Source organism: Belonocnema kinseyi, chromosome 3 (assembly GCF_010883055.1).
Source record: "Belonocnema kinseyi isolate 2016_QV_RU_SX_M_011 chromosome 3, B_treatae_v1, whole genome shotgun sequence".
Classification (NCBI taxonomy): Eukaryota; Metazoa; Arthropoda; class Insecta; order Hymenoptera; family Cynipidae; genus Belonocnema; species Belonocnema kinseyi.
The window spans coordinates 32074682-32086180 of record NC_046659.1 but is presented as its reverse complement, the minus strand read 5'-3'; the positions used below and the strand labels follow the sequence as shown (position 1 = coordinate 32086180).

General features: G+C 45.2%; 1 protein-coding gene across 5 annotated transcripts in view; it reads left to right on the top strand.

Annotated features, from left to right (window-relative positions):
* The window catches only part of LOC117169177 (DNA-binding protein D-ETS-3-like), a 600266-nt gene that overhangs the window by 241705 nt on the left and 347062 nt on the right, over positions 1 to 11499 (top strand). The window lies entirely within an intron of this gene.

Sequence of the window (11499 nt, the reverse complement as noted above, 5' to 3'; positions counted from 1 at the left end):
GAAATTCTAAGAAATTAATATCTTGGAGAATTTTTCAGTGTCAGTGGAATCTCTGATTTTTGGGCTCCTCGAAAATACCCGCTCTGATTTTTGGGATCCAATCCTTAACGGCTAAATTCAACCCGTCTCTATCACGTTGATATAACTTTGTAAAAAAATAATCTTTTTGAGAATTTTCCAGTCCCAATGGTGTCTGATTTTTTGGCTACTCGAAAATACCGACTCCAATATTTTGGCCCCAACCCTCAACATCTGAAATCAACCCCCGTCTACCATGTAGATATGAAATTCTAAGAAATTAATATCTTGGAGAATTTTTCAGTGTCAGTGGAATCTCTGATTTTTGGGCTCCTCGAAAATACACGCTCTGATTTCTTGGATCTAATCCTTAACGGCTAAAATCAACCCCCCTCCACCACGCAAATATAACTTTGCCAAAAATAATATTTTAAAAGTATTTTCCAGTGTCAATGGAGTTTCTGATTTTGGGGATCCTCGATAATTCCCTTTCCGCATTTTGGCTCTAACCCTTGACATCTGAAATTAGGCCCTCTCTACCACTTAGATATAAAATTGTAAAAATATAATCTTTTTAACAATTTTCCATTCTTGATGGAGTCGCTGATTTTTAGGTTTTTTGAAAATACCTACTCTGATTTTGGGGTTCCAACCTTTAACGCCTAAAATCAATCCCTCTCTACGTGGTAAATATAGAATTGTTAAAAGTTAATCTTTTTGGAAATATTTCATTATCATTGGAGTCTCTGATTTTTGGGCTCTTCAAAATTGCCAGTATCGAGGTTTAAAATTTTACTAGTGAGTTTGTGTTTTTCTTCATAGCGTTAGTTTTTCTGAACTTTCGTTTGATGCATTGAAGAGCACAAAATAGGCCCAAAATCTGGTGAATTTTGTGTTTGCAGATTTAATTTTCCGCAAGGAGGTGGCTTTTTAAAAATGCGGTAGGTTTTGGATTTTTGTGTGCATTTGGAAGCCCAGAATAAGCCAGAAATCTCGTGTTTTTAGTTTTTTCCACATTTGACTTTTTAAATTGGGGGTTCTTTAATTTTTAGTATGGGTGATTTGTAGACATTGGTTGTTGTTGCTTTCAAGATCCCAAAAAGCTCTAAATTCTGATACAAAGAAATTTGTGAATTTCGTTTGCAGAGGGGCTAGCTTGACAGACCTAATTGTCGCGCGGGAGGTTAATTAAAGGCATTAAAAGGTGCATCGAAAAATGTAAATTATATTTGTTGAATACGCACACATAGACTCGAAAATGATATACATTGCGGCGGTTATTTTTGTAACGAATAGAGGTGAGGAATAATTTCGCTTAAAAGTACCATGTTAGTATTTTACAAGTAAGTTCGATCTATGTTGATATCGACTTTTTTCAATACGTGTTTTCATTACAGTATATATTTTTTTATATAATATTTACTTTTACAAAAGCGATTGATGATTAGGGGTGAAAAATAATTTTTCTCTACAGTTATGTTTTACAAATATCGTGTGCATGGTTTAGAAGTGTTTTTCATTTTGATTTTTTAAATAAATTTGTGCGCTACAGGGGGCTGCTTTTTAAAAGAAGGGTTCATTTTACAAAATCGTTTAATATCACATTCAAAAGCAAAAAAATAGCAAACAAATCTAGCCTAGTGATTTGTTTAATACTTTTTTTTAAAATACTCTTCTTACTACAGAGGGTAGTTTTTGTAAATAAGGGTCGGCTTAACAAAAACGATTCATAGCTCATTGTAAAGCACAAAAATAGAAAAAAGATTTAGCCTTAATATTTTTTTAATACTTTTTTTAATACTTTTTTTCATTATTAAGGGTAGTTTTCAAAAATAAGGGTTTACTTTACAAAAGCGATTCATAGCTGATGGTAAAGCAAAAAAATAGCAAAAAATTCCAGCCTAGCTGTTTTTGAATACTTGTTTTAAATCCCTTTTTTCATTACAGAGGGTAGTATTTGTGAACAAGAGGTTACTTTACAAAAGCGATTCATAGCCGGCAAGCTAGTGCCTAGCTAGTTGCCAGAATAAGCATCTGACCAAAAAAATGTTGGGGACTTTTTTGCATATTTGTTCTCTACCCCGTGTGCTATCAGTTCCTGAGACGATATAGGGTGCGGAGAAACAGTTGCTTAGTGCTCGGGGGAGGGGGGAAGGGAGTAAGAGGATTGGAGGGAAAGGATATCGGAGTGCTCGAGAAAACGACGGAGGGTTACTGATCTGATACGTTGTGGCGACGAATCCGGTCCATAACGTGGCGATGGTCGGGTGCAGGCTATTTCTGCCTGGTTTTCGGGGCGGCGGTCGTGTCCCGCTTTCTTTCGGCTAACCAACGGTCGATAATACATACTAGAGATACTGTCGACTTAGTCAAAGCGCACATTCCAAAGAGGGGCCCATTGAAGGGCACGAGGAGGCGACGAGAGGAGTGACGATGAAAACAGCTCGAGGGTCCCGTCGGAGGCGAGTAACAATATTTCCGAATCCGAACTTTCTTCTACTTCCTGTCGACTGTCCCATCTGGGCTACACGAGATCAATATGGCTTCCTGTGATCCCTCTGCATGTAAGAAGAGTAGCACCTCTCTGCTTGTGGCGGCGCCGGGAGTCGGGAGTGTCGGGCTGCCCCCGACGGATATCTAGTAATTGCCTCACCCCATCGATGAGATTTTCAGAACGTTCCCGGCGGCAGTGTTCTACTTGAGGCAAAGCTGGCGGTGATGGCGCGAGCGGCTTGCTCGGCTTCTTCGAATTCACGACGTCGTGCCCTGTAAGCGGTAGCGCGACTAGTTGGCGCAGCCTCTCTTCCAAAATGTCGACGAGACGATATGGGTTCCCGATGGTCCCCGTAGAGACCGATTACGACGGGCGGTTTCCCGAACCGCTTCCCGTCGGTGATGCCGGTAAGTTTAATGCAGCTGAAAAAGGTTGATTGTTAACGTGAATTTTTCTTAAAAATATCTCAAGGGCCGGTTGAGATTCCCAGCTTGGTATGCCGTGTGCCTCAGAGAAAGAAAAGAGAGAGAGAGAGAAAAAAAAGAAAGGGAAAGAGAAAAGGGAAAGCGGAAGAGAGCGCGCATGGGAGAGAGAGAGGCAATGGCGTACATGTCTGGCTCGAAGTAGATATTTTTCTTTTGTAATGTCAACACGTCCAACGCGCGTGTTGATAAACCGTCCGAGCCAGACCGCGAAATGTGAAAGCCATTAAAGAGGATCGATGACTCATTCGTTTGAGCAAATTCGTCGTTCACGAATTTATGAATTTGTCATCTGTTTCGTAGAACCTTCACTAAAATTGCCTCTTCAGGAATTTTGAGTCCAGGTCACGTAGACTCGATGCTTCAAACTTCACAGGTTCTCATTTCTTATGTAGTGACATACAACAACTCCACCCCTACTTGGATAGAGTTTGCTTACCCTCGTAAGAAATCTGGTGATTGGTTTACCCCCTTCAGCGACTCTGTGCTAAAGCTAGCCCTACTCTAAAATGTTTGAAGTGCGTTCCGGCAGCTTCGTCTCTAACACAATGGTGCCTCTCGGCAGACATTCCTAACCTATATTTAAAATGTTTGGAGGGTACATTTCGTCAGCCCTGTTAACTAATTAAAATGGTGCCTTGCGACAGCGACCCCCTACTCTATGTACACTATCTAGGGTAGCCCTAGCCTGTCATTGCGGCAGCCCTGTCACAACGTTTATTGGCGGTTCTTCCGAGGCGTGTACGTTCGCGTGTCCCGATATGCAGTGGGTGCGCGCGACCGGAGTTCGTAATGCCTCCTGACGTTACCGGTGTTGTCCTCCTCTTCTTCATCTGATGTGGCGGCAGAGTAAGCCCTCCTGGCGGCACACTGGCTGCCTGGTCGACGGCTGGTTGGACCGTAAGTTCCATTCACCTGGACAAAGAATGGTGCGGCTCAAGAGAAGATGGCTGGGAGGTGCACCGATGATGGCGTTCTTACGTCGTCGTGAACCGAAAACGAAGTCTGGCAAATGCTTTTCCCAGGTTTTCTGGTATACCTGGGTTAAACGTACCTGGAGTCCCTTTTTTAACCTGTGGTATACGGGCGTTGTCCAGAGCTCACAACCCCACCGATGGCTTGCCTCGGCCCAAAACTAGCCAGTAAATTGTGGGTCGTTGTCGCTTAGTATCCTTCAGGGATACCCGAATCGACCGAATTTACCTTTCCTCATTATTTTAATTATTCGGGGCGCGTCTGAGGCTCGTAAGGAAATACCTCCACCCAGCATGTAAAAAGATCGGTCACGACCAGTATGTACCGGTAACCCTGACTCATACGTGAATACGGCCCCATTAGGTCGACGGCGACCACGGTTGCCGTCCACGCACTGGTTTGCAGCATATGCACAAGTGGCAATCAGCCACGTAATGGAAAATCTCCTCGCTCATCCCGGGCCAGTAGAAATTCGCCTTGACTAACCGGATGGTTTTGCCCGTCCGTGGATGGACGGCTATGGCAGCATCGTGGTAATCCTAGAATACTCGTGCGCGGAGGGATGTAGGAATTAACAGCCTCCATTTTCCGGATTCACCTCGTCGCCACCATTCTTTGTCGGTCAGTCGGTGTCTGTTGTTGAATTCCGCTTCGGGGGTGGAGAGATGGGGGCGGCTCTCAAGCTCTCGCCAGCGCAGTACATTGTTGGTTATCGAAGGGTCTTCTTGTTGCGCCTCGATAACTTCTCGAAACAAAAAAGCTTTCTCGGGTGCCTGGAACGGTCGGTAGCGTTTGATTGTCCACACAATAGCGAGGCACTTCTGCTCATTGCAGTGTTACCGTGCTTCGGTGGGCGAAAATTTGGCCCCTGTAAAACAAAACGTAATTCAGGGTCGGAACGGCTCAGCTTCATGAGCTTCTGGAAATCCTCTTTGGCTTACTTTGAAATGTCGGAGATTTTCAGAGATTTTAGTCGAAGATTTTAGTCATTTTATAAGGGCATTTTGTCGAGAGCATGTCCGAGAGGGGCGCGAGAATCATGGAGGAAATTGCGATGCACTCCTTTACCCGATTGCATATACCCAGAAAGTATCTCTTTCATTTCCGGACGCGAGGCGGGGCGGCATTACGGATGGCCTCGACATGCCCGGTTTGCGCCGTGTAACCCTCCGTGCTCACTACATGTCCTAAATATCATAGGGTAGTTTGGACGAAGCTGCACTTAGCCTTAGCTACCGTCAGGCCATAGATGGTGAAGCGTTCGAAAACGAGGGCGAGGTGAAGAAAGTGCTCGATCCAGTTTTTCAAATAAACGACGATGTCGACGAGGGAAGCAATGGCGTAAATGCCACATTTTTCGGCCCCTCTTCGAAAATGTCCACGAGCTGTTCCACGACGCTTTCGCGGTCAGAAACTGAAGAAAATGGGATCTGCCTATTGTTGGCAAGATGGGTTCCCAATGCTCCCCGTGGGAACCGGTTACGACGGGCGGTTCCCCGAACCGCTTCCCGTCGGTGATATCGGAGACTGGATGAGGCGGCAGTTCACTGAACCGCGTCAGCCTCGATGCGCGAATATGAGTTCGCGGCCCTGTTGGCCGCAGCGTCCTGTCAGAAGATGAGGCGGCGGCCCTCCAAACCGCTTCGACCGCGACAAACGGATTTGTGACGGTGGCCCAGTTGGCCGCGGCGCCTACTTGTTGAGTGGCGGCGAACTGTCGCTGACGCCGACGGCATTGGGTGCGCGGTTACTACCTACATTCTTGGTACTCTCTGTACCACACTAATCATGATCCTCCTGGATGTAAGCACTGAGAGCCGCGATAATTAGCGACAATCCGAGGAACCGAAAACGAAGGATAACGATGAGGCGTCGATCCTACGCTAGACTAACTTAATGGTAAAATTGTTAAAAACTTAAAACTAAGATTAAGAATAGAAATATGTATATAAAAATCGTGAAATTTTAAATTAAGCCTAAAACTAACCTAGCTTCATTCTGCTTCTTAATTTATGTACGTGTGTGCATACATTACATGGACACACGTACATAAAACGGGATCTCATGTTGACCAATTCGTTAAGACGGGGGGAGGGGGGGAGGTGCTAAAAGAAAACAAATGGTGAGTTTAATGCAGCTGAAAAGGATTGATTGATAACGTGAATCTTTCTTTAAAATATCTCAACGGCTGTTTGAGATCCCCGACTTGGAATGCCATGTGCCTAAGAGAGACAGAGAGAGAGAGAGAGAGAGAAAAGGGGAAAAGAGAAAGGGGAAGAGAGCGCGCATGGCAGAAAGAGAGAGAGGCGATGGCGTACGTGTCTCACTCGAAGCAGATCTTTTTCTTCTGGAATATCCACACGCCCGACGCGCATCTCGACAAACCATCGGAGCCAGGCTGGGGAGCATAAAAGCCATTAAAAAGGGTTGATGACTCACTTGGGTCAGCAAACTCGTCGTTTACAAATCTGTGAATTAGTCATCTGGTCGTGTAGGATCTGTTCTCAAATTGCCCCTTAAGGAATTTTCAGCGAATGTCACGTAGACCCGATGCTTCAAACTATGCATGTCACTACGCTATACTCGGTTCGGTTTTGATTCCTCTTTCGGTTCGGTTTTGATTCCTCTAGAAGCAAACCGAAGGGCCCATGACAAAGCCACCGAACGCGTCCTCGGGTTGCGGATAGAGGGTCCATGTACCAAGGGTTTCTGCTGAATATGATTACAAAAATAAATAGGCAGTCGCGGACAATTGTCCAGGGGTGGTCCCGAAGGAATTAACCCCCAAGCGGAGGTGTGAAAACCGTGCAGAAAGCTAAATGGCACCTGGGTGAGGTATCTAGTACGGTGACTCTGGGATACCGGGCGACCTCTCAGAGTACGCAGCCTTATCCTTACATGCGGGGCTCTACAAGAATGGACGAACCCCTTTCCCTAGCTTCTCGTGGGAACAACAATGACAACAACAAACATAGTTGTAGTAAGTGCGTTTCAAAACAACAGAACACGCAGGGTTCCCGACAACGGATCGGTCAACAATGCCGACAAATCTAGAGCTGGGGGAGCCAATGAAAATGGTTTTAATGCGATGGATCGGCGGGATCTCGCGACCCTTGGGTGGACGGATCGACTGAATCACGACTTGCTAGAGTGCTACGATCCGAGTGTGGCCCCTGAACGGGGTTACATGGCACGGCTGCATGCTCTGTGGTGCGAGAAACACCCGGAGCTATCGCACTTTTCGCAGCAACATCTGCGAAACCATGCTGAACTATTCCGTAAAAGGGGCTATGTAAGCGGAACGCCTACTCTACTACAGTTAGAACAAGCCGGCAACAGAGAAAGAGAGGCGACACTAAGACCAACCGCGGGCAGGCATCCAATAGATGAAGAGCGATGCTTTACGACCCGGTGAAACATCAACACCAAGGTTTCTCTCAAGCCGATGCGAACCGTAAAACAAAACCAACCCTTGATCATAAGACCAAAAGACGAATGCATCAACTTGCCATAAAGATAGGCTGGGTAAGCAGTACGCGTCTCTCATTCAGTGTGTGATTGACTGCATCACATCTGGCAGGAATTTTACCGCCAAGGTTCGAAAGTTCACGCGCGAACTCCGGACCCGTTATTACATACTTAACAAATCAAAGCTGCTGACCATCAGACAGCATATTGTTGAGAGAATACGGATAGTATCTGACGCTAAGAGAAGTCTAGAGCGGAAGGAGAGGTGGGTCAGAGAAAATCAACAGTTTCTCTCTGACCCATCTCGACTCTTCCAGGACCCTCCAGTTACTGTCGAACACCCGCCCAAACCAGAGAAGGTCGAAGTATTTTGGAGAGAAGTCTACGAAGTTCAGTATAGACTGGACGAAGACTCAGAAAGTTAGACAAATGCGCCAAGGTTTATTTGAAGCCAGGAAAACTTAATGGCATCCCTGAAGATCCTGAGCTCGTTGATAGAAGCGCCATACAACACCTTTGCGCTGCAGGATTTGACATCTATAAATAGTACTCTCCGAGGCAGATACAAACATCTTATCCGGCAGATTTGGTCTTCCGAACTATCGGCGAGGAACGAAGTATCTGCAACGAACATCCTTGCCGTCCCGGTACTACTCTATTCATTTGGAGTAGTTCCATGGACGAAGAACGAGCTGAGATCCCTTAAAATCGGGACTAGAAAGGTTATGCATATGAACAAAAGCATGCATCTTAAGTCTTCCGTTCCGCAACTGTACATCTCACACCGTCAAGGGGGTCGCGGAATATTGAGTCTTGAATGTCTTTACAACAGGATTATTGTGGGTAGAGCACATAGAGTTGCAAATGGAAGAGACCCTCTTCTTAAAATGGTCAGGAATCACGAAGAAGTGGGCAAAGAAGCGTTTCTGTACAAAGCAGCGGAGAAGGCTGCTGAAACACTCGGACTTAACTTCAGTATTAGGGGTGAGCAAAATGCATCAAATCTTATCTATCTTGAGTACTCACTCCTGAAAGCCCGGATTAAGAAAGCACAAGAGAAAAACTTTCGTGAACAGCTCCTCGATAAGAGGATGCACGGTATCTTCCACAGAAATGTGAAGGATCAGTCAACGTCTTGTGAGCTAACGTTTTCTTTTCTTAAATCGCCCGGATTAAAGTCTGGTACGGAGGGTTTCATCTTTGCATGACAAGACGGTGTCATTTCCACCTTAACATACCGCCGCCACATTTTGAGCCAAGACATTCTCGATGATAGTTGCAGGGCGTGGAGTTGCAACGATTGTACCCGGAATATTCTGTTAAACTAATCGTCCTTATCATCGGCGCTCTTGGAGGTGCCAAGCTTTCACTTGCTAATGTCCTAAAAAGCATCCCTGCATGTCAACAATATGCTAAAACACCTGCGGCAAAAATGCAGAAGGCGGATGTCCGTGTTTTTAATGTGCACGAGGCTTTTGCTGGATCTTCGTATTGATTCCTTTACAGACTATAACCACCTATCTCACGGTCGTGAGACGTGGTTCTGGCTGAAATTATACCGCGATTTCGCTGGGAGCAGGTGAAATTTTCCAGATTAGCACCCGCTCCCAGCGAAATCTTGCGGTTGTCCTTACGACAATTTTTTAATTATATATATATATATATGTGTCTGTGTGTGTGTGTGTGTGTGTATGTATATATATTTGGATATGCTCAAATAAACTCTGTAATAATGCAATGATTATAGAAGTGATAATATTTGTAAATACGCCAAACTCTCGCTTTCAGTCACTCCGTTCTTAGCCTTCCTAGAACTGCTGGCTCACGCAGTTTCTCAGAAAAGTAGGGCGAGAGCAGTTCCTACATTATATATATATATATAATGTAGCAACTGCTCTCGCCCTACTTTTAAGGACAACCGCAGGATTTCGCCGGGAGCGGGTGCTAATCTGAAAAATTGCACCCGCTTCCAGCGAAATCGCGGTAAAATTTCAGCCATAACCACGTCTCACAACCGCGAGATAGGTGGTTACAGTCTGTAAAGGAATCAATACGACTATCCAGCAAAAGCCTCGTGGACCCTAAGAACACGGAACGACCCAAGGACAACCGCCTTCTGCATTTTTCCCGCATGTGTTCTAGCATATTGTTGACATGCAGGGATGCTTTTTAGGCTATAAGCAAGTGAAAGCTTGGCACCTCCAAGAGCGCCGATGATAAGGACGATCAGTTTAACAGAATATTCCGGGTACAATCTTTGCAACTCCCTTATAAGGTCTCGATACCTCTCTTTCTTTTCATTCTCCTTAGCTATGATGTTTTTGTAAGCTGGTGCCAAAAATTCAATAACGAACATGGTTCGCTGCTCGAAGTCAAGAAGAACCATGTCAGGCCTCGAGTGAGCAACAGAAACAATTGTCGAGAATATAAAGTTCCAGTATATACGGCACTTCCCATTCTCGACAATTGACTCAATTTCCCTAGGAGAATTTAGAGGAGCGATATTAAGGTGAATGCCGTAGGAGTGACAGAGATGGTAATAAAATACTCTTAGTGCCGCATTGTGCCTTTGAACGTAGGTCGTTCCCGCGTGTGTTGGACAACTAGATAGTATGTGTGGCGACGGTATGTTAAGGTGGAAATGATACCGTCTTGGCATGCAAAAATGAAACCCTCTGTACCAGACTTCAATCCGGGCGATTTAACGAAAGCAAACGTTACCTCACAAGACATTGACTGATCCTTCACATTTCTGTCGAAGATACCGTGCATCCTCTTATCTAGGAGCTGTTCACGAAAGTTTTTCTCTTGTGCTTTCTTAATCCGGGCTTTCAGGAGTGAGTACTCGAGATGGATTATATTTGATGCATTTTTCTCACCCCTAATACTGCAGTGAAGTCCGAGTGTTTCAGCAGCCTCCTCCTCTGCTTTGTACAGAAATGCTCCTTTGCCTACTTCCTCGAGATTCCTGACCATTTTAAGAAGAGGGTCTCTTCCATTTGCAACTCTATGTGCTGTACCCAGAATAATCCTGTTATGAAGACATTCAAGACTGAATATTCCGCGACCCCCTTGACGGCGTGAGATGTACAGTCGCGGAACGGAAGATGAACGGAAAAAAGATGCATGCTTTTGTTCATGTGCATAACCTTTCTTGTCCCGATATCAAGAGATCTGAGCTCGTTCTTCGTTCATGGAACTGCTCCAAATGAATAGAGTAGTACCGGGACGGCAAGGATGTTCCTTGCAGATACTTTGTTTCCTCGCCGACAGTTCGGAAGACCAAATCTGTCGGATGAGACGTTTGTATCTGCTTCGGAGAGTATCCTTTATAGATGTCACATCCTGAATGCGGCTCTGTGGCACGCCCAGGTATGTATAAGTCTCTCCAGCGCAAAGGTGTCGTATGGCGCTTCTATCAACGAGCTCAGGATTTTCAGGGATGCCATTAAGTTTTCCTCGCTTCAAATAAACCTTGGCGCATTTGTCTAATCCAAATTCTACTCCAATTTCCTCAGTATATCGTTCGACAATCCCCAGAGCTAGATGCAGTTGCTCTCTGTTTTTAGCATAGATCTTAAGATCGTCCATGTAAAATACATGAGTGACCTTGTACTTTCGATCTGCAGGTTTACCGCACAAGTACCCGTCGGAATGGCGTAGTGCTAGAGATAGTGGCAATAATGTAACACAAAAGAGGAGTGGGCTCATGGTGTCGCCCTGAAAGACACCTCTCTGAAACGTGACCTTGTTAATTGTCACACGATTTTTTCCAGATGAGATAGTACATCTGGTTTTCCAAAGCGGCATCAATCTCTCTATGCACCCAACTATTTGCGGATGAACCTTTAAGATTTCCAAAAGACAGATGATAAGTCTATGGGATGTAGAATCGAAAGCTTTCCCATTATCAATCCAGGCCATCGATAGGTCACGCTGGTAGAATGCTGCATCTATCGGTGAGCAGGTTCTCCCGGCATCCGGCTACGCCTTTCTTTGAGCCTCGTTGTTCATACATTTCTTGCCACACAGGTTCAATTGCCCGAACAATCCTATCATTTA